Source organism: Callithrix jacchus, chromosome 8, assembly GCF_049354715.1.
Source record: "Callithrix jacchus isolate 240 chromosome 8, calJac240_pri, whole genome shotgun sequence".
In the NCBI taxonomy this organism is placed as follows: Eukaryota; Metazoa; Chordata; class Mammalia; order Primates; family Cebidae; genus Callithrix; species Callithrix jacchus.
Genome location: NC_133509.1, coordinates 93,906,363 through 93,927,092, shown reverse-complemented (window position 1 = coordinate 93,927,092; position 20,730 = coordinate 93,906,363). Strand labels below are relative to the sequence as shown.

Sequence of the window (20,730 nt, the reverse complement as noted above, 5' to 3'; positions counted from 1 at the left end):
CCTGGGAGGCAGAGGTTGCAGTGGGCTGAAATTGCATCATTGCACTCCAGCCCAGGCAACAAGAGTGAAACTCTGTCTCAAAAAAAAAAAAAAAAATTAGAGTAGAATAAATACAAAAAGGGCCAGGACAGATAACAAGTCAGTGTGGGTCTTCCTTTTAATCTTGTTTGCATGCTTGCTGTTGGTTTTACCTATGCTTTATCTTAAGAGCCATGTGAAGTGAATTTATAAGTCAAGGATATCATATAGGCTTTTTAAAGATATCAGTATGTCATCAAGGCAAATTAGCAAATATCTGACATGCAATGCTACATCATTTAGGGTCATGCTTAGGGTGAAATGCTTGCACAATGAAGTTACAGTTTAGGACTACAGAGGTAACAACTCACAAAAATCAAAAGTCAAATGACACTCTGGCCTCAAGGAAGATCTCCTCCAACCATAATGAAAAACACACTACAAAATGCATCATTTGCTCAATGAAAAGCAGGAGTGTCTTTGGTAAAAATATGCTAAATCAGTATCTTCTACTGCTGACATGTAGGGCTGGGCAAAGTGGCATGCACAGAATAAGCACCCTGCAAGGAATCTTCAAAATCAGCCGATTAAATGCTTTTACTTTTAATATTTGCTTGCTAATCAGAACTACAATATTCACAGCCAAATCCTCATTAAAAGGAATTTGTCAGAGTACTTCTCTAACATTTTCTAAATTTAATGTAACTTTTAAAAATCAATCGAAAATTGAAGTGTTTTAGAACTAGGGGAAAAGATAGAAACAGAGTCTTCATTCTACCAATGGACTGCCACTAGAATCTAGACGAAACAAATTATTTAAAACCACAGCTAAGTCCAAAACCAAGTAATCTTTCGATCTACAACACCTGGGGAAAGGCAGAGGGAAAAGGTAGGCAAGGAAAACACATGATTTATTCAGATTATAAATGGACATGTGGACTGAGCGTGCTGGCCTCCAGGTGGTTCCAAGTAGAGAATAAGAAAAGCTATCAAGTACAGAACACACAAATATGACTCTGGCCCTGAGGGAAAAGAATCTGAGTGATGAAACCCAAATATATGAGTGAAATCTAAAAATAGCCTGTTTCTACAGAGGTATTTTCCTTTTAACACACATTTGAAATGTGTGGGAAGACAAAGCAGTTGGAGTTAAGTGCATTTCCAGATTTCATTAAAAGTCAAGTGATACTCTGAACCATTTTCAACCAATGGTAAAAATACAGTTTCCCTTTCCTATTGCTTTTTTTCTTGGAAGCTGGGGAGCAGAGGAGGGAGACACAATACTGGGCTAGAGTGTCATTTCTAAATTTGAGGAGCTGATATTATCTATAGTCAAACATCTTAACATTTAACTTACGTCATGGGAAACCATCAGATCCTTGGAACTTTGTCAGTGAAAACCACCATAATTATTTTTTTCCATAAAGAAAGATGAATAGACAATGACAGAATGTTGACACTGTGATTACATTTTCCCATCATGCCACAAATTTAAAAGATTTCATTATTACCGCCTAGGATTTTTTTCTCTTCCCTAAAGATTTAAAAAAAAAAAAAAAAGTGGTAAGAAAAACCAACCCATGGGTTGAAACATGTTGTAATTCCAGCACTTCTCAAAAAGGTTTAAAGGGTTTCTACTAGTAACCAAATTCTATGCTCCAAGTTGTATTCAGTTGCAGGTAAACCTTTTCTAGGAGAGTCTTGCCTCAACTGTTTCAGTATGTGGCAGAGATACAAATTGGTGGCAATGACTGGGGGTAAGAAGTCCCCGTGTTCCACTGGGACACCCTGCCTGTGCAACAGGGAGTACCATCCATTCATTAGTCCTGGGTGTACCTATGGGTGCTCTGCTGAACTCAAACATATTTGGACTACATGTCCTCTGTGTGCCCAGCACGGATGTAAACACAACCTATCCCCACCCTCAAAAGAGTCAAGTTTAGTAAAAGCACTTACAATGTGAACAGCTTACTCCTTATCATGTTCTGGAGCACCAGATCTGGTCTGGAAAACTGAAAAAAGTGGAACAAGCATGAGGTTACAGAAAATCGAGATACTGAGACGGAGAATCCAGGCCTATATGTGACTCCTCCCATTTTTCTGCATGTTTTATGCAGCACAAGATGAACACAACAGGAATATCAGGTGTTGGAACAAATTAAACTTACAAATCGCACATCTAGTAACTGGCCTTCCCAAACAAGTCCTTCAGGACCGTCACAACAAACGCAGGTCTCACAGTCTCACAGCCAGCTGTCTCCGTGAAACTACTGACAATAAGGTGTACAGACTACATAGTCTGTAATGAGGAAACAGACTATCCCCCGCCCTTCCCTATAAGCACACTTTCAGGAGTAAGGGGCAAAGAAAAGGTACACCACACCATCCTTGTTCACATGTAAACCCATTTCTATACAGCAAGTCACTTTATGAAAGCACAAACAGTATATGTAAGGGAGTCTGTGTAAAGAACCAGAAGCTTAAATTGGAATGTAAAAGAAGTACTTTAAAGGTATACCATATAATCATTTTATTCTGGACAACTCAATATTTTAATTCAAAACACTCGTTAGTTTTACTGGAAATTCTATAGACGTATGCTAGGCATTTTAATTAAAGTAGAAAACAAGGTGGGGGGGATCTGACAAATACAGTCAAAGACATGGAAAGGTAGAAATGATAACTTACACAACACCAGGGGCACTATTCATGCCGCACTTTATGTACTGGAGTTGGGCAATGCCAGCCTATGTAGCCATTCATAGTCCTTTAAAGTAATACAGGGATGCCATTAAGTGTCCCAGTCCATTCCCAGATTCTAACAAAAGGACCCTCCTATTGTATTTGCCTCCCAATCTAATGATGATCCTTCCTTCTTCCATCTTTCTGAACTCCTCCTTCAGCAAAAATAAAAAGGCAGCTTACCCCATGCTAGTGAATAAGCATGTTAAATTGCCTCTAGTTTCCAAGAACTGAGATTCCTACTGAAATCTATTGTTGTTTTTGCCTGTCTAGTATACAGAGATTAACTTTACAGGGAATGACCCACCTCCGTTCCTGGCACTCTTGGTATCATGTCAGGCACATCCCACCCCCAATCCTGCTAGAAATGTGATGCTGAGCAGACCTAAGATGGGAGAAATGGACTTTCTCCTTGAAATCCTACCCTAAACGCCCAAAGCCTCCTGTGCTTTCCAGTCTTCCTTACAAATACAAAGACTGCCCCTTCTGCTATGTACGTGTGTGTGTTAAATTTAGTATCTCTTGCTTGCAACCTAAATAAATCTGATGTATCAACTAAAAGGAAAAGAACAAAGATACATCCCCTTTGGTGCTATTTGGTGCCTTCTCTATGCTCTTACAGAGGTACAACTCAAGTCAGCAAAGAGAATACCCTACAGAAATAGGTATTTGTTCAATACCCCTCCATCAAGCTGAAAGTCCCAGGAGACATTCTACCAAATGCATTCCTGTGAAAAGTATCCTGAGTTCCAGTCTGAAACTACTTGAAAATAATAAGAAGTCTCAGGTTGACCGTTCAAATGTAAAAAAAGAAAATTATCATCAGGCAACTAAAACACATTTTAGGCATATGTTACGTTAGACTCCTTAGAGTTGTTCTTAGTTGCCCCAATGCTTTGGGGCTTGAGTTTCTTGTCACATCAGTGAGAGGGTTCAATTAGTATAAATATCAATTCATAGATATACATGGGCAAATATTACTATTTTTAAAAGCAGGATCTTACATTTTATAGTGCTATGCAAAGTGATTCCAGGTACTATTTCTCCTTTGATCTTCAAAAGCACCCTCTCAGTATTCATGGACAATAGGCATCTTAATACTTTACTAAAAAGGAAACTGGATCAAACCTTGCACAGAATCAGCACTAGCAGGGTTAAGGCTGGCCCAAGGACAGGCTCAAATCAAGAACTCTGTCCACAGATCTCTGTCTGTGCACACTCTACTGCACCACCCTGACAAATCCAGAATCCCAGAGCCCATGATGTACCTAGCCTCAGGTGTCCTCACCAGCTAACAGAAGGAATGGTACTAAACAAATCCATGGAGTAGGATGGAGAAGAGGCATATCAAAGGCACAGAAAGAGACAGCCCAGGTCCCAACTTGCTTTAGAGGGGAAACATTTTCTTCAGTGTCAACTTATTAATCACATTTCTTTTTGGCTTCATTGTGATCGCTATTAACTATCATTAACAAATTCATAGTCTTAGGCCACTGAGGCTGCTACAACAAATTACTTTAGCCTGAGTAACTTTTAAGAAACACAGATTTATTTCTTACAGTTCTAGAGGTTGGGAAGTCTGAGGTGAAGGTGCCAGCATATTTGACGTCTGATATGCAGCTGCTTTCTGGTTCATGGAATGGTGCCTTCTCACTGTCTCCTCACAAGGAATTACACTAATCTCATTCATGAGGGCAGAGCCCTCCTGACCCAATTACCTCCTAAAGGCACCATCACCTTCTAATACCGTCACCTTGGTGATTAGGATTTAACATACAGATTTGGGGAAAAACACTCAGACCATTGCATTCTGCCCTTGTGCCTCCAAAATTCATGTTTTTCTCACATGCAAGATACATTCACTCCATCTCAGTAGCCCCAAATGTCTTAACTCAGTCCCATACCAACTCAAAAGTCTAAAGACCATAGTCTCATCTAAATGCCATTTAAATCAGATATGGGTAAGACTCAAAAGTATGATTCATCTGAGGCAAATTCCCTTCCAGCTGTGAACCTGTGAAATCAAACAAGTTATGTGCTTCCAAAGTATCACAGTGGGAGAGGCCAAATGGACATCAGAACTGCCTCTACCTAGGAAAATAGTAAATCAAAAGCAATACTGCATTCCTAGAGGGTTTACAGAGATGTGCCACCAGCAAGGATTTGAAAGTTGCAGGGGTGATTCCTGCCACATCTTCCAATTGAGCTCTCCTATTTGGCCTGTGCAGAAGACAAATGGATCTTGGAGAAGGACAGTGGACTATCATAAGCTTAACCAACCAGTGATTCCAATGGCAGCTGCTGTACCAGATGGGGTCTCATTGCTTAAGCAAATCAACGCATCATCTGGTACCTGGTATGCCTCTATTGATGTAGCAAATGCCCTTTTCTCCATACCTGTCTGTAAGGCCAACCAAAAGCAGTTTGCTGTCACCTGACAAGGCCAACAGTATAACTTTTGCCATCCTGTCTCAGGGATATATCGACCTTCCAGTGTCACATCATAATTTAGTGTTTGGGGATCTTGATCACCTTTCCCTTCCACAAGACATCACCCTGGACCATTACACTGACGACATTATGCTGACTGGATCTAGTGAGTGAAAAGCAGCCACTACTCCAGACTTACTGGTAAGGCCTTTGTGTGTCAGAGTGCAGGAAACAAATCTGACTAAAATGCAGGGAACTTCAACCTCAGTGAAATGTCTAGCGGTCCAGTGGTGTGGGGCATGTTGAGCTATCCCCTCCAAGATGAAGGACAGGCTGCTATATTTGGCCCCTCCTATCAATAAGAAAGAAGTGCAATGCCTAGTGGGCCCATTTGGATTTTGGAGGCAACATATTCCTCATTTGCGTGTGTTACTCTAGCCCACTTACTGAATGACCCAAAGAGCTGCCAGTTTTGAATGAGGCTCAGAATGGGATAAGGCCTTGCAATAGATACAGGCTTCCATGCAAGTTGCTCTTCCACTGGGGCCATATGATCAAGTGGATTCCAACATTGCCTAAAGTGTCTATCAGTGGCAGACAGAGATGCTGTTTAGATTCTTCAGCAGGATCCTACAAATGAATTGCAGGACTGGCCTTTAGGATTTTACAATAAGGTACTGCCATCACCTACAGATGACTACTCTCCTGAGAGACAGCTCTTGGGCTGGGCCTTGATAGACACTGAGCACTTGATCATGGGCTGCCAAGTTACCATATGACCTGAATTGCCCATCATGAATTGGGTATATGATCAATCAAGCCTTAACGTTGGCCATGCACAGCAGCACTCCATCATTAAATGGAAGTGGTAATATACATGATCAGGCCAAAGCAGATCCTGAAGGCACAAGTAAGTTACATGTCATCATGGCCCAAATGCCCAAATCCCCACTCCTGCTACACTGTCTTCTCTAGTCCCAGCTTGCACCTAGCCAGCTGGCACAGGAAGAGAAAACTCAGGCCTAGTTTGCAGATCATTCTGCACTATCTGCAGGCATCACCTGAAAGTGGACATCTGCAGTATTATAGCTGTTCCCTGTAACATCCTTGAAGGACAGTGGTGAAGGGAAATCCTCCCAGTGGGCAGAACTTCAGCAGTGCACCTGATTGTGCACTTTGCTTGAAAGGAGAAATGGCCAGATATGCAATTATATACCTATTTATGGGCTGTAGCCAATGGTTTAGCTAGATGTCCACAGACTTGGAAGAAACATGATTGGAAAATCAGTCACAAAGAAATCGGAGGAAGACGTAGTTGATAGACCTCTCTGAATGTGCTAAAAACAAGATATTAGTTTCCCAAGTGAATGCTCACTGAAGAGTGACCTCAGCAGAGGAGGATTTCAAGTGGTTAGAATAACCTGTTCTGTGGATGCCAATCACCTCTTTTCCCAGCCACCTGTCATCACCCAGTGGCTCATGAACAAAGTGGCCATGGTGGCAGGGATGGATGTTAGGCATGGGCTCAGCAATACAGACTTCAACTCACCAAGGCTAACCTGGTTACAACCACTGCTGAGTGCCCAATCTGCCAGCAGCAGACACCAGCACTGAGCCCCCAGTGTGGCACCATTCCCCAGGGTCATCAGCCAGCTACCTGGTGGCAGGTTGATTACATTGGACCTCTTCCATCAAGGAAGGTACAGTGTTTTATCCTTACTGGTATGGATATTTACTCTAGAGATGAATTTGCCTTTCCTGCATGCAATGCTTCTGCCAAAACTACCAACCATGGACTTACAGAACACCTTATTCACCATCACGGTGAATACAGAGCATTGCTTCTGACCAAGAAACTCACTTCACGGGCCACAAAATGAGGAAATGGGTCCAAATTCATGGAATTCACTGGTCTTATCATGTTTCCCACCATCATGAAGCACCATCCTGAAGTAGCTGGTTTGATTGTACAATGGAACAACCTTCTGAAGACTCAAAAAGTGCTATGTAGGTGACAAACATTGCAGGGCTTGGAGCAAGGCTCTCCAGAAGACTGTATATGCTTTGAATCAGCATCCACTATATGGCACTGTTTCTCCAAAAGCCAGGATTCACAGGTCCAGAAATCAGGGGTGGAAATGGGAATGGGTGGCACCACTCATCACTACCTCTAGTGGGTCACTGGCAATATTTTTGCTTCCTATTCCCACAACTTTATGCTCTGCTGGCCTAAAGGTATTAGTTACAGAGGAAAGAATGCTTCCAGCAGGAGACACAACAATGATCCCACTGAACTGCAAGTTAAGGACACCAGACTACTTTGGGCTCCCCGTGCCTCTGAGTCAGCAGGCCAAGAAAGGAGTTACAGTATTGGCTGGAGCGCCTGAACCAAATTACCAAGAAGAAACTGGACTACTACGTCACAGTGGAGGTAAGGAAAAGAATGTCTGGAACACAGGAGATCATTTAGAGCTTCTCTTAGTATTACTATGCCCAGCGACCAAGGTCAGTGAAAAAATGACAACAACCCAATCCAGGGAGAACTGCCAATGGTCCAGACCCTTCAGGAATGAAGGTTTAAGTCATCCCACCAGATAAGAAATCGTAACCAGATGAAGGCAAAGGGAATATAGAATGGGTAGTAGGAGAAGCTAGTTATGAATATCAGCTGTGACCATGTGACTAGTTATAGAAAGGAAGATTGTAATTACCAGGAAAATTTCCTATTTTGTTATAAATACATTTGTGTGTATACAGACATATATTAGTATCTTTGTGTTCCTTCTCTTATTCCCTTATCACATAAGATGTTAATGACTTTATGTCAGTATTTCAGTATTGATAGTTTTCTATTGTACTATTTAAGTTACAGACTCTCAGGAAAGGAGTAAATATCACTCAAGGACTTTACCTCCTCTTCTAGAGAAGGGATCAGTGCACTTTCAGGTGTACACAGGATCATTCTACCTTGTTAGGTGGAATTTTGTCATGTCTTTATTTGGGGATTAAGTATAGTTTAAGGGGATGTGTATGGATGTTGAGTTGACAAGGGGTAGACTTGTGTAATTTGACTGGGTTAAAGAATACTCAGATCGCTGGTAAAACATTATTTGTGGGTGTGGGTGTGTCTATGAGGGTGTTTCTAGAAGAGATTAGTATTTCAATTTGTAGATTCAGAGAAGATCCTCTCTCACCAATGTGCGTGGGCATCATCCAATCGATTTAGGGCCCGGTTAGAACAAAAAAGCAGAAAAAGGGTAAAGCCACTCTTCTAGAGCTGGGAAATCTATCTTCTCCTTCCATTGCACATTGGAGCTCCCCTAGCTCTTAGGTCTTTGGCTCTGGTACTCACACCAGCAGTAAGTCATCCCTGTCCTCCACCAGCACCACCACTGGCTATTGGCTCTCCCGGTCCTCAGGCCTTTGGACTCAGCCAAATTACTCCATCACCTTTCCTGGTTCTCCAGTGTGCAGATGGCAGAGTGTGGGACTCCTCAGCCTTCCCACAATAAATTCCCTGATATATTTCCTATTGGTTCTGTTCCCTTGAGAAAACCAAGACTAATAAAGTAAGCATTGGAGCAATAATGAGTATGGCTACTGAGGAAACCATGTCATAAGCCAGTTTGTGCTTCAAAACTAGGCAAAACTTATTTCTAATACAGAATATTTAACTTCTAGCCCCCTTAAATGTTAACAAAAATAAGACCAAACAAAAATCCATTCAGCAAACACTGGGCATATTTGCTCTAGAGTTAATCAATGTGCCACTTATAAGTATAGGTAACAAAGTAAAAGATATTACCTTTTCCTTTCAGGAGATTAAAGTTTAATTAAGTTCCATTACATCTGAGAATAGAGCCAGTAATTCTGACTTCTGTGTGTGTCTTCTATTTACTTCCAGAAGCTTCTGGCAAAACAAAATCTCAGGATGAGAGGCCTTAAAATTTGGTCAAATACTTAAAATCAAGACTTAAAGTCAAGACAACACTTTTCACTATGGTTCAGTGACAGGCAATAGATGCCATCCTGGAAAAAAATTATCTGTATTTTTCAAAAAAAATTGCTATATCCATAGCAGGAACCACTCTTGAGTTCAAACACAATCATAGCTGGCACCAAACAAGGTAAATGTGAGCCTTTGGAACAAGATGTTGGACCATAGCTAAGAATGAATAAAGGCAAGCCCAGGAGTAACACCAAAGTCCTCAAGGCAAAGGAGCAGATGCCAAAGGGCTACTGGACAAGCAGGATCCTACAGTTAGAAGCCAAGGAGTAAGGAAGGGTTGAAGGACTCAGAACACGAGTTGGCCAAGTTCATGTTCAAAGCAAGTATTGCATGTTTTTTATATGATGGTTATGAACATATGAAAGACATTGGCACTAAATCTTGACTATCTCTAAGATCCAATTCTTAGATATAGCATAAATTCCAGTTTTCTAGACTTTAATCTTGGAGGAAAGAGTACCATATAATAGTCTATATACAAATTTAACGTGGGCTAAAACAAAAAGAACCACCAATTATAAGCAGGTATGAAACTAAAGAATAAATATAAAGGAAAAAATGTATAAGCCACCCCTTGAAGTGCCATGCCAAGAATAAAAAGTGTTCTTGCTATGCCCAGAAGAGAGCAGGGAACAAAAATCAGGATACTCACTACAGCATGCCGATGTCCCCCCAGAGGCTTATGCACAAGTCCTGGCTAATTGTCATAGTAAGTTATCCTAGTCCTCGTGAAAAGACTATTTTAAAAAAAGAAAAAACAACCCACACAACTTCTCCTACAAGGTTTCTGAGGATAGGCTGGTGATGGGGTAGCGGTGGGAAGGTATTAAGCTCCTCTTCGGTATTACACACGGGCTGTAGAACAGGCTTAAGTTTGGGGAATACTCTAGATAGAATTTCAATGCAGACACCATCGCCACCAAATGCCAACATTAGAAAGAACACAGGTATATATTCCCAAGACATTGAGCGGTATTCAAGTTAATGGAAATGAAAGAAAGAATGCTCACATAGACTAGAAAGGGTCATTCCAATCACTGCCACTCCTCTGTCCCTTTACCAGAAACTTCCTAAAGCAATAACGGGCTAAGTGTCTGTCATATGGCTTATAATACAGTCCCAGCCCTTGTATATCAGTCATATAAAAACATTAATAGCTTGGCAGTCATGTGTGGAGGGCTGGGGAAAGAGAATATTTGTGCTCCAATCTTCTGTTTATAAATTTGTAACTTGTGAATTCAAATTTCAAGATAAAGATAACTAACAAATGCCGAGACTTAAAAATATCTCCAAAGAACTAGAAACCAACAGACATTAAAGCTAAAATAAACTCTAGCTCCCCCAAAGGACAAAGCGCACATAAGGTGAAACTCATACGTGTGTGCCATTAGAGAGGCTAATAGCAATAATCCAATCTTAGTGTAATTTTAATTTATCTTGATTTCACTCCTGGACATGAAAGTATCCGTTCTAATGTTAAGGAATGGTAGATAATTACCATTTATATACTGTTTCAGAATATGTAACTTGCATGTGAATACGAGCAAGTCTCATTACTGAATATTCACAGCCCTTTAGAAACAAATGAAACCACAGCAAGAAAACACTACTCAGAGAAAATTGGAGCAAAATGGCGCATATATTCCTCTCTAGGCTAGGAACAGGCAGCAGCAATTTTCCAGTACCTGAACTCACCTAAGCAAAGCTTCTGTTTTGCTGTGATTAATGTCTTGCTTAGACCCTCTGGGGCAGAAAAAAGTTTCTAGTCAGCATGGCCCAGTAGATGTTTCTGTGATGATGAAAATGTTTTATCCCTGCACCATCCACTACAGAAGCCACTAGCCTACCTGTGACTAGTGATCATATGTGAAAGGTGGCTAGTGTGACTAAGGAAATGAATCTTTAATTTTTTTTTTTTTTTGAGATGGGATCTTCCTCTGTCACCCAGGCTGAAGTACAGTGGCCCAATCATAGCTCACTGCAGTTTCCAGCTCCTAGGTTCAAGGGTTGCTCCTTCCTCATCCTCTCGAGTAGCTGGGACTAGATGTACATGCCAGTATAGCTGATTCATTTTATTATTATTATTATTACTATTTTGAGACAGAGTCTTGCTCTGTTGTCCAGGCTGGAGGGCAGTGGCGTGATCTCAGCTCACTGCAACTTCTGCCTCCCAGGTTCAAGTGATTCTTCTGCCTCAGCCTCCTGAGTAGGTGGGAGTACAGGCGCCTCCCACCATGCCTGGCTAATTTTTGCTTTTTTTTTTTTTTTTTTTAAGTAGAAACGGGGTTTCACCATATCTGCCAGGCTGGTCTCAAACTCCTGACCCCTGACCTTGTGATTCGTCTGCCTCGTCCTCCCAAAGTGGTGTGAGCCACAGTGCTCAGCACATTTTTTTGTAGAGACAGGGTCTCACTCTGTTGCCCAGGTTGGTCTCAAACTCCTGGCCTCAAGCAATCCTCCTACCTCAGCCTCCCAAAGTGCTGGGATTACAGGCATGAGCTACCATGCCTAGCCTTTAATTATTTTTTATATTTTTGGAGACAGAGTCTCGCTCTGACACCAGGCTGGAATGCAGTGGCGCAATCTCGGTTCACTACAACCTCTGCCTCTTCCGCCTCAGCCTCCCTAGTAGCTGGGACTACAAGTATGCACCACTATGTCCAGCTAATTTTTTGTATTTTTTTTAGTAGAGATGGGGTTTCACCATCTTGCTCAGGATGGTCTCTCTTGACCTCATGATCCACCCGCCTTGGCCTCCCAAAGTGCTGGGATTACAGGCATGAGCCACGCGCCCAGCCTTAATTTTGATTAATTATAATTTAAATAGCCACATACAGCTAGTCAACACCGTAACAATAGCATACGGCATGTTATATTTTAAAAAATCAATTGAACTTTTACCAACTCTGGTTACAAACCACACTGATATAATCAAAAGCCCATCAAGGGTGAAACTGTCAAAAGCCATGAAATAAAGGTTTTCTATAGTAAAATTGTAATGCAGATAATCTAGTCACAGTATTCAAGTTGAAGGTGGTTATATGAAGTGTTATGGTGATGGTGCTTGGTAACTTCTAAATCCTTACTGCCCTTAAGAAATCAGTCACAGACACATACAGGGAGCACTCCTGAGTCTGGCAGGTCAAGCAGGCTGCCTCTCCAAGCAGTGGTGTGGTCAGTAACAAAAAAGGCCCAGATTCAGACTAGGAAGAACCAACTTACCCTACCTCACCCCTGCCTCCATGAAAACCAGCCCATTTCAGACAGTTTATTTTCCTCCCAAGACCAGGTCAAACACAATGCAAGACAAAAAAACATAGATCAAATATCTGTTTTAAAAAACTAAAGAATATTGGAAACTCCTATATGGAGGTATTTGGGGAGGTATTCTCTCTTAATTTTCAAGCATCCCTGGGCCACAAACAAGCGAAAAAAAAATGATATATACATATATATTTAGTATAAACTTAAAATTCAATTCTTTATAGTTCCAATTGAAGTAACTAAGCCAAATTACATTAATTACTACAGAAATCACACAAGGGGTTAGTCAACAGAAAACACATCAAGGGTTACTCTAATCTTGAAGAATTCCAATACTTTGTGGTGTTATGAAATTGACTTTTTTTTTTGGAGACAGAGTCTTGCTCTGTATCCCAGGGTGGAGTGCAGTCGTGCGATATTAGCTCTCTGCAACCTCCACCTCCCAGGTTCAAGCGATTCTCCTGACTCAGCCTCCCAAGTAGATGGGATTACAGGCACACGCCACCACACCTGGCTAATTTTTGTATTTTTAGTAGAGAAGGGCTTTCATCATGTTAGTCAGGCTGGTCTAGAACTCCTGACCTCAGGTGATCCACCCACCTCAGCCTTCCAAAGAGCTGGGATTATAGGCATAAGCCACCGTGTCCAGGCTGAAATTGACTCTTGAAATTGATTAAATTCATTTTTTTTTGCCTACTCTATGAAATACAGACAATGTGCATAAGTGTAATAAACAGGCAGCCATCCAAAAACATCACACACACACACACATCCAAAGTCATTTTATAAAAGTATGATATTGATTTGATAGAAATACAGAAATAACACAGGACACTGAAAAACTCTGCCTGAGACAGGACGAATAATGGAGAGGAGGTCAGAATGTGGGTTCCCTTCCTCATGTGAGTAAGGCATTTTAGGAAGAAACCCTGGGAAGTCAGAGGAGGTATGCCCGGACAGGACTCAAGGAAGAGAAAACCAGCTCAAAAAGGGCTGGGAGGCCCTGGGGACCTCACCTTCTAGACCCCTCCTGCGTGTAGCAAACTCCACCCACAAGAAGAATGACTGGGTTTGCAAGGGTGCGTGAATGGAATGGAAGAAATCTACCCTGGCAAACAACTGTGTCATTCATATGGTCCTGCTCAGCAAGAATGAAAATGGGAGGAACGTGAGAAAGGCAGTCCTAAGAGGCCAACCTCTCATGCTATAGTGTCATTTCAGCAGGCAATAATCAAATTCCTTACTGCCAGTATATGACCAAAAGCAATCAACTGGGGCCAGAAGGCACTGGGAGTTATCAATTTATGTAACATAAATGACATTTCTTGGTGATTCTTTCCTTACCTACCTCAAACCCCACCCTAGAATACTCCCCAAGGCTGCAACACAGGGCAAGAGAGCTGGGATTTTGCCTTTGGCTGGTGTACTGGGACATTTCCAGAGCCACCGGACTTGCCTGTTTACTACAGTGGTGGATTATGACAGGCCTTGTTATCCTGAGCTCAGACAAGGCAAATGCAAACACCTCGGCCTGGTGCAGGCCTTTAATAAGCCTGCCGCAGCTGCAGCCTGCAGAAAGCATGGTCGGTGGTGAGCTTGCCAACAGCCCCAAGCCAGCTGACCAGCATCCAGCCACCACTTCTTTTTCCAAACACCGACTGAACAAGCCTTGATTCAGCTCTTATGTTACGCTCTGGTGAAGAACAGCGCAGAAGCACCAAGAGAATCATTTGAAACGAACTATTCTGGGCATATACCAAGTACATGTTCCCATGGAATTGTTAATAACTCAGGGCTCCTTTATATTTGTTTGAAACTTCCATGTCTAGCTGTGGAAAAGACATATTTCTTTTTTCTCTCCAGGGAAAATAAAGGCAGGAAAGTAAAATTCCTGGTAATGCCATATCCAGTCAAACAGGAAGGTTTGTAGGCTCAGGGACTGAAAGGTTTCCACAGCTACACTGAGCCAACATGAAAATAATTTATTTCATTTTCATCTGTTTCATTTCCTCCAAAACTATCATTCAGCTCCCTGGCTCCCTCACCTATGAAGACAAGAGGAAACATTTTGTAAACACAACAGAATATAGTGTTTAAAAAAACACATGAGATATGGAGAAACTTGAACCTCACTCACTGCTAGTGGAAATATAAAATAGTGCAGTCACTTTAGAAAACTGTTTGGCATTTCCTCAAAATGGTAAACAACGAGTCTCCACATGGCCCAGCAACTTCATACTTAGGTATTTACTCAAGAGAAGTGAAAACACACGTTCGCACAAAAACTTAAACACAAATATTGACAGCAGCATTATTCATGATAGCTGAAGAGTGGAAACAATCCTAATGTCCATGAATAAGCAAAATGTGGTATATCTATAAAATGGAATATTATTTGGCAACAAAAAAGGATGAAGTACACATGCCATGACATGGATGAACCTTTGAAAACACTAAACTAGATGAAAGAAACCAGTCAAAAAAGACCACATATTATATGACTTCATTTATATTAAATGTCCAGAATTGGTCGATCCATACAGACAGAAAGCAGATTAGTAGTTTTCTAGGTCAGGTTGAGGCAGATCTGTTAAACTACATGGGAAAAAATGAGGTTGAAACTATTGCCTAAAGTGATACATTTGGCTTTTCCACAGTTAACAGAAAAGCAAATCTACAAATAGGATGACCTTCCTGAGGAGAGCAAGGAAGAAAGAAGCATGTCAAGGGTCTGCAGTAATAGCCAGGCCTGCCTTGCCCCTGCCAACTTGGAAGAATCTAAATGCAAAACATTTAACATGTCTCACAGTGATCCACATGAACGTAAACCAATGTATACAAGAAAGACAAAGAGGCTTCTCATGCAGGGCACAGAGCTGAGGTCTACACAGCGCCCTTTGCAAACTGTCACCAGACACCTGCTCCAGTTATCCTGAATCACCTACAGCCCCAATCTTCCAAAGTAAACTGAAGCAAAGATCCTCGGAATCACAGTGAACTTCAAAGGCAAAGTTAGCTTTGTGCAATGCTTCAAATGAAAAAAGGCAGGCCAAATCAAACAACATACGTTAAGTGAGGTATTTGCCTGATATCTTGGTAGCATGTTGATTTAATACTGGAAATAGGTGACCACTGCTGAGAAACCAGCTCTGAGGTTGCCCTTTGATAGATGGTGAAATCCAGGAAAGATGGCAGATTCTGCTTGCTCAATGCTTTAAAATCAGGACAAGGCAAAGTATGTCACAAACACAACAGGGAAGCGGTACAGCTCTGAGAGAAAAATAAACTGTCTTCTGACTGCAGCATCAGCTCTTCTGTGTTTTAAAATAAAATTTATAACCATTAAAAGTGAGAGAAGGCCACACATAGGCAAGACAAGCATTTACATATATGTATACCCTGCAACCCTTGATTTAAGGGCTGAAACAGATTTGAGTCCCCTGGTATTACAACGTAAACAACTTTTCTTTCCATATAAGTATGTGCTGCACTTGCAGCTGGCGGTGGTAACAGTTTACAGCCTCCTTTAGTTTTAGGAATAGCAGTGGGTAGAGCAACAGTGGCCTGCAAGTCAGACAATCAGAGTCCTTATCCTGGCTTCTAGGTTAACAAGATAACTCCAAAATACTCTGGGCATTGCATTTAATCATGTGTGAAACCGGTAGGATTATCAGTGGGTTTTTTTTTTTTTTTGTAAGCAGTGAAATCATTTGTTCAAATGAAATCTTATGGAGAATCCCAATATATATTAAGAGCTTGAAGCTGACAGGCTGCTTAACTGCTGGGAGGGATATGGGGGAAGGGAAGAGTCTCCCTTGAGGCATCTCCTGGAATCCTGGGACTCCACAGCACATAATATGAAAACCACTGACAAGTTCCCCTGAATATAAAAACTCAATTCCACTTTTAGTAAAAGATTGCTTTAGAACTTTAACTGAAACCACAGAAGACAAAATGGAAAGACTAATAGTTTCTAATCCCTACTCCTGGGGAGGGGGCTGGTTTGTGGAATGGGGGACGGGGGCAGAAGTATTACAAGGGATCCTTCATTCTCATTCGTAAGCATGTCACTGTCTCACACATATACATATGCCCATTTTTTCAATCAATTTGTATGCTGTGACTGATAAAAGTAAAATTTGTTTCAAGTGTTAAAGAATTACAAGGTCATGTGAGAGTCTGATTCTTTTTTATTAAAAAGGAATCATCACATTCTAAAAGATTGAGAGCCACTGCTACAGAGAAACAAACAATATTCCATTTGAATTAAATGATGTAAACTGATCTCTTAAAAAACACTAACAATGGCCTTTTTTTTTAATTTTAAAAATTCTACAACCTCCACTGCCAAACTAGTTAGATCCCTTGTTTATTAGCTGTGGCTATTAGAATGTTGCCTTGGGCAGGATTATGAGGCATGTCAAAGATGGGTAGGAAAGAAGGTCACATTTGCTAAGCGTTGTCTAGCATGGCAGTGGAGGGAATGGGAAGTAGGGGAAGGGCACGTCTTCTGTGTTTGATATTCCATGCTACATTAGACAATCATCTTTATTAGACAATCACCCAAGATATGAATGATTAGCAGACCCCTGAGTTCTAACTTGACTATGACATTATGCTAAAACACTGGAGAGTTTTCAATAGGATGAGCCATAATATGTGGTTCGAAACTTTAATTTCTTATATTTGTTAGTATAATAACTTTCCATTTAATACTATTTTTTTAAAAGCCTGACTTCAAAAAAGTTTGTATCTCTCAACCAGATGACTATACTAAATGAATTATGGCATTATTACGATCACATACTTCATCATATATTTTTAAGCCTATATAGTAGAAACATGAGAACCTCAGTAAACAGAAGCCAATAATAGCTACCAGTCTTGGTAAAAATGAATAATGTTTTATCTTAGAAACTATGTGTCAAAGTTTTATTCACATAGGATCAGCCCCATTAAAAAACAAAACCTACTTAAAGAAACTTACAAAATGTCAATCTAGCAATATATACCTCACTTAAAATAAGAATTAACAAGGAATGGCCGAATCAAAAAACAACATAAGTTTTTCATATTTCTTAAAATCTATCTTTGAGAAGTCACAGAATAATATGGAACTCCTCACCATTAATGAGAAAAATGTGTTTGAATATTTTTAGTCCACAACTTTACTAGGCATGGCGGGAGAGGCTGTTTAAAATTATTATTCTGTATTATAGTAAAGATTTTTTCACAAGATTTTTTTTCAGTGCAAGTCAAGAAAATACAGAAAATTAAGATAAAACATCTCATAATCCATTTTATACTGGAGGTGTTATTTATTCATAGAATGTGAGTGAAGTATCTAATTAGTTTACTCAGAAAGGCAACTGGCACTCTTGGAAATTCTGTTGCTTCAGTCAATTGTATAGAGTCCAATAATCTGGCATTTGAATGATGCAAGAAACGAATAAATCAACTGGGGAGAAATATTCATTTTTGCAAGCTAGGAAGTCAATGAGTTGATGTTTTGGGAGAAGGCAAACGTGACTTCCTCCTCTGCAGCAGTGTCCTTATTCCAGAGAATCCTCTTGTGACAACTATTACACCACTGAGTCAAACACGTTCCCCAAACAAATGCACAGGGACCTACCTGCCAACACCTGCCCTTCCAGAGAGTTCCACAGGAGGTTTGTGCATGTGTTTTATTTCTTAAAGACAGATGGAGCACTTTTAAATAGAGTCCCAGAATATAAAATCTGAACAGAACCATAATACTGAATATTTCTTCTCTAAAGTGTGCTGGGAAACACTGCATTATATTCTATTATTGGGATTATTATAACCATCTAAAATTTTAAACATGAAGCTCTCTATGCTTGGAAGAAGATTTATTTCTCTGTTTAAATTACCTAAAGCAACCCTAAAGTGCTTTAACAAACCTAAAGCACTTAAAGAAAACCCATTTCTCCTACAATATAGGTTTATGATATATTGACAAAAAGGCAATTGGGCCATAGTACAGCATTTTGTAGAATTTAGGTGCTGTACAGGCAACGCTGTAAATATTTTAGCCAAGCATTTGGATCTGTTTTACAACACCATGTATAAACAAAATGTACCGGGCATAACATTTATTTGATCACATAAATCATTATAATATAAACTTCTCCCTCTCTCCTCATAATATTTGGTTTATTTCATTGTTCTATCTCCTTATTTTCCAAACAAGTTTAGTCCAATGGAAAAACTATGTATCATCTCCTTGGATTTTATGCCTTCAGAAAAGCCTTCTTTGTAGCAGTCAGACCATCAGCAGAAAACCATGAAGATTAAGAAATCACTAAGGCAAACTCCAGGAAATGCAAATTAGCAATAAAATAACAGAAGCTGGCCTGAGGTTTCCCTCCAGGTAATGAGAAGGTATGTTAAGATAATTAATCATGCAAAACTATAGGCAGAGACCTTTAATCACAGAGAAATATTTTAGGCCATTTAAAATATACCTGGAGATATCATAAGTTTCCTTCCAAAGGGTTTAATGATTATTATATTTATGAAAAGCGTTGGCTTATTTGCATTACTAATTCTCATTTCTGGTCATTTCAAAAACATTGAGACTTAAAAAGATCAATGTGCAAATAGTCCATTTAAGAAAGGAAAAAATAAATGACCTAGGGAGGAAAGCTGTATTTAAGGAATTTTTAAAATGCAAATTAAAATACAATATGATAGCTTTTGCGAGTTGTCCAATTACAGATAACTGTAATATAATAATACTCATTGTAGGCAATGGTGAAAGATGCTTTAATGCTCTTTTACTGCCAAGAGTGTCAATTTGCAAAACTTTGTTGTTTTTGGCTCTTTTTTGTGTTAGAGACAGGGTCTCACTCAGACCCTTGAGCTGGGGTACACTGGCTGGATCATAGCTCACTGCAGCCTCAAATTCCCCCCACCTCAGCCTGCATACTTCAAGTAGCTGAGACTACAGGCATGTATCACATGCCCATATACTTTTTTTTCCTTCTTTTAAGTTTATGTAGAGATTGGATCTCCCTATGTTGCCCAAGCGAGTCTCAAACTCCTAGGCTCAAGTGATCCTCCTGCCTTGGCTTCCTAAAGTGCTGTAATTAGAGGCATGAGTCACTGTGCCTGGACCCTCCAAAACCTTCCTTAAGGATGATTTGGTAGTACAGATGTTCCTTGACTTACAACAGAGTTACATCCTGATAAAGCCATTGTAAGTTGATAATACTGTAACATTAAAATACATTTAGTACACCAACCTGCTGAATACTATAGCTTAGCCTAGCCCACCTTAAACAAGCTCAAAATACTTACATTAGCCTACAGTTGGGCAAAATTACCTAACACTAACCCTATTATATAATAAAGTATGGAACATCTCATGGAATTTATTAGATACTATACTGAAAGTGAATACATATACAGCCATTCTATTTTTCAAAGTACAGTTTCTACCGAATGCATATTGCTTTCCCACTGTGGTAACATCAAAAAACTGCAAGTGGAACCATTGTAAGTCGGGGACCATCTGTATTTTTTAAAAAAACGAAAAGAACATACCTTTTGTCTCATTTATTACTGTGAATTTATCCAAAGAAAATAATCTAAAACATGGTAAAGATGTTCATAATTTTAATGGGAAAATGAAAATGGTTATATTACACTGTGAACTGAAGAATCATAAGGTTCATAAATTTGGAAAGGAGAGCTTTATTTCTCATAAAAGGGAACAGCCTGCAGGCTGGCCATCCTGCAAGCACTTGGAGGGAGGAGAAAAGGGAACAGAAATTTATGCTGAGAGGGATGGTCAAATATAAATATTTAACAGGTTACAGGAAGAGTCCTAAATATTCATGAAAGGAGAAACATGCACATGCGCAACTAAGCTTCATGCCTGTATTGGGACTTCTTTTCATTGCTATAAAGAAATATCAAGGCTGGGTAATTTATAAAAAAAAAGGTTTAATTTGCTCATGATTCTGCAGGCTGAACGTGCATGGCATCAACTGTGCTGGACTTCTGGTAAGACCCAGGAAGCTTACAGCCCTGGCGGAAAGCGAAGGAGGAAGCTGGTATATCACATGGCCAGAGAGGGAGCAAAAGAAAGATGGGGGAGTCCTAAACTCTTTTAGACAACCAGATCTTGCCTGAACAGAGCGAGAACCCATTCATCACCAAGGGGATGGTGCTGAGCCATTTATGAGGGATCTCCCCACATGACCCAAATACTTCCCACCAGGCCCCACATCCAACATTGGGGA

General features: G+C 40.3%; 1 protein-coding gene across 8 annotated transcripts in view; it reads right to left on the bottom strand.

Annotated features, from left to right (window-relative positions):
• DAAM1 (dishevelled associated activator of morphogenesis 1) overlaps positions 1-20,730 on the bottom strand; it is a 189,645-nt gene that overhangs the window by 149,905 nt on the left and 19,010 nt on the right. For 4 of the 8 annotated variants that reach the window (XM_078335038.1, XM_078335040.1, XM_078335037.1 and 1 more), the window contains exon 2: positions 1,975-2,030. The exons of the other annotated variants lie outside the window; for them this stretch is intronic. The gene's annotated coding sequence lies outside the window, so the exon portion shown is untranslated. The remainder of the gene's footprint in view (positions 1-1,974; positions 2,031-20,730) is intronic. 8 annotated transcript variants of the gene reach the window in all.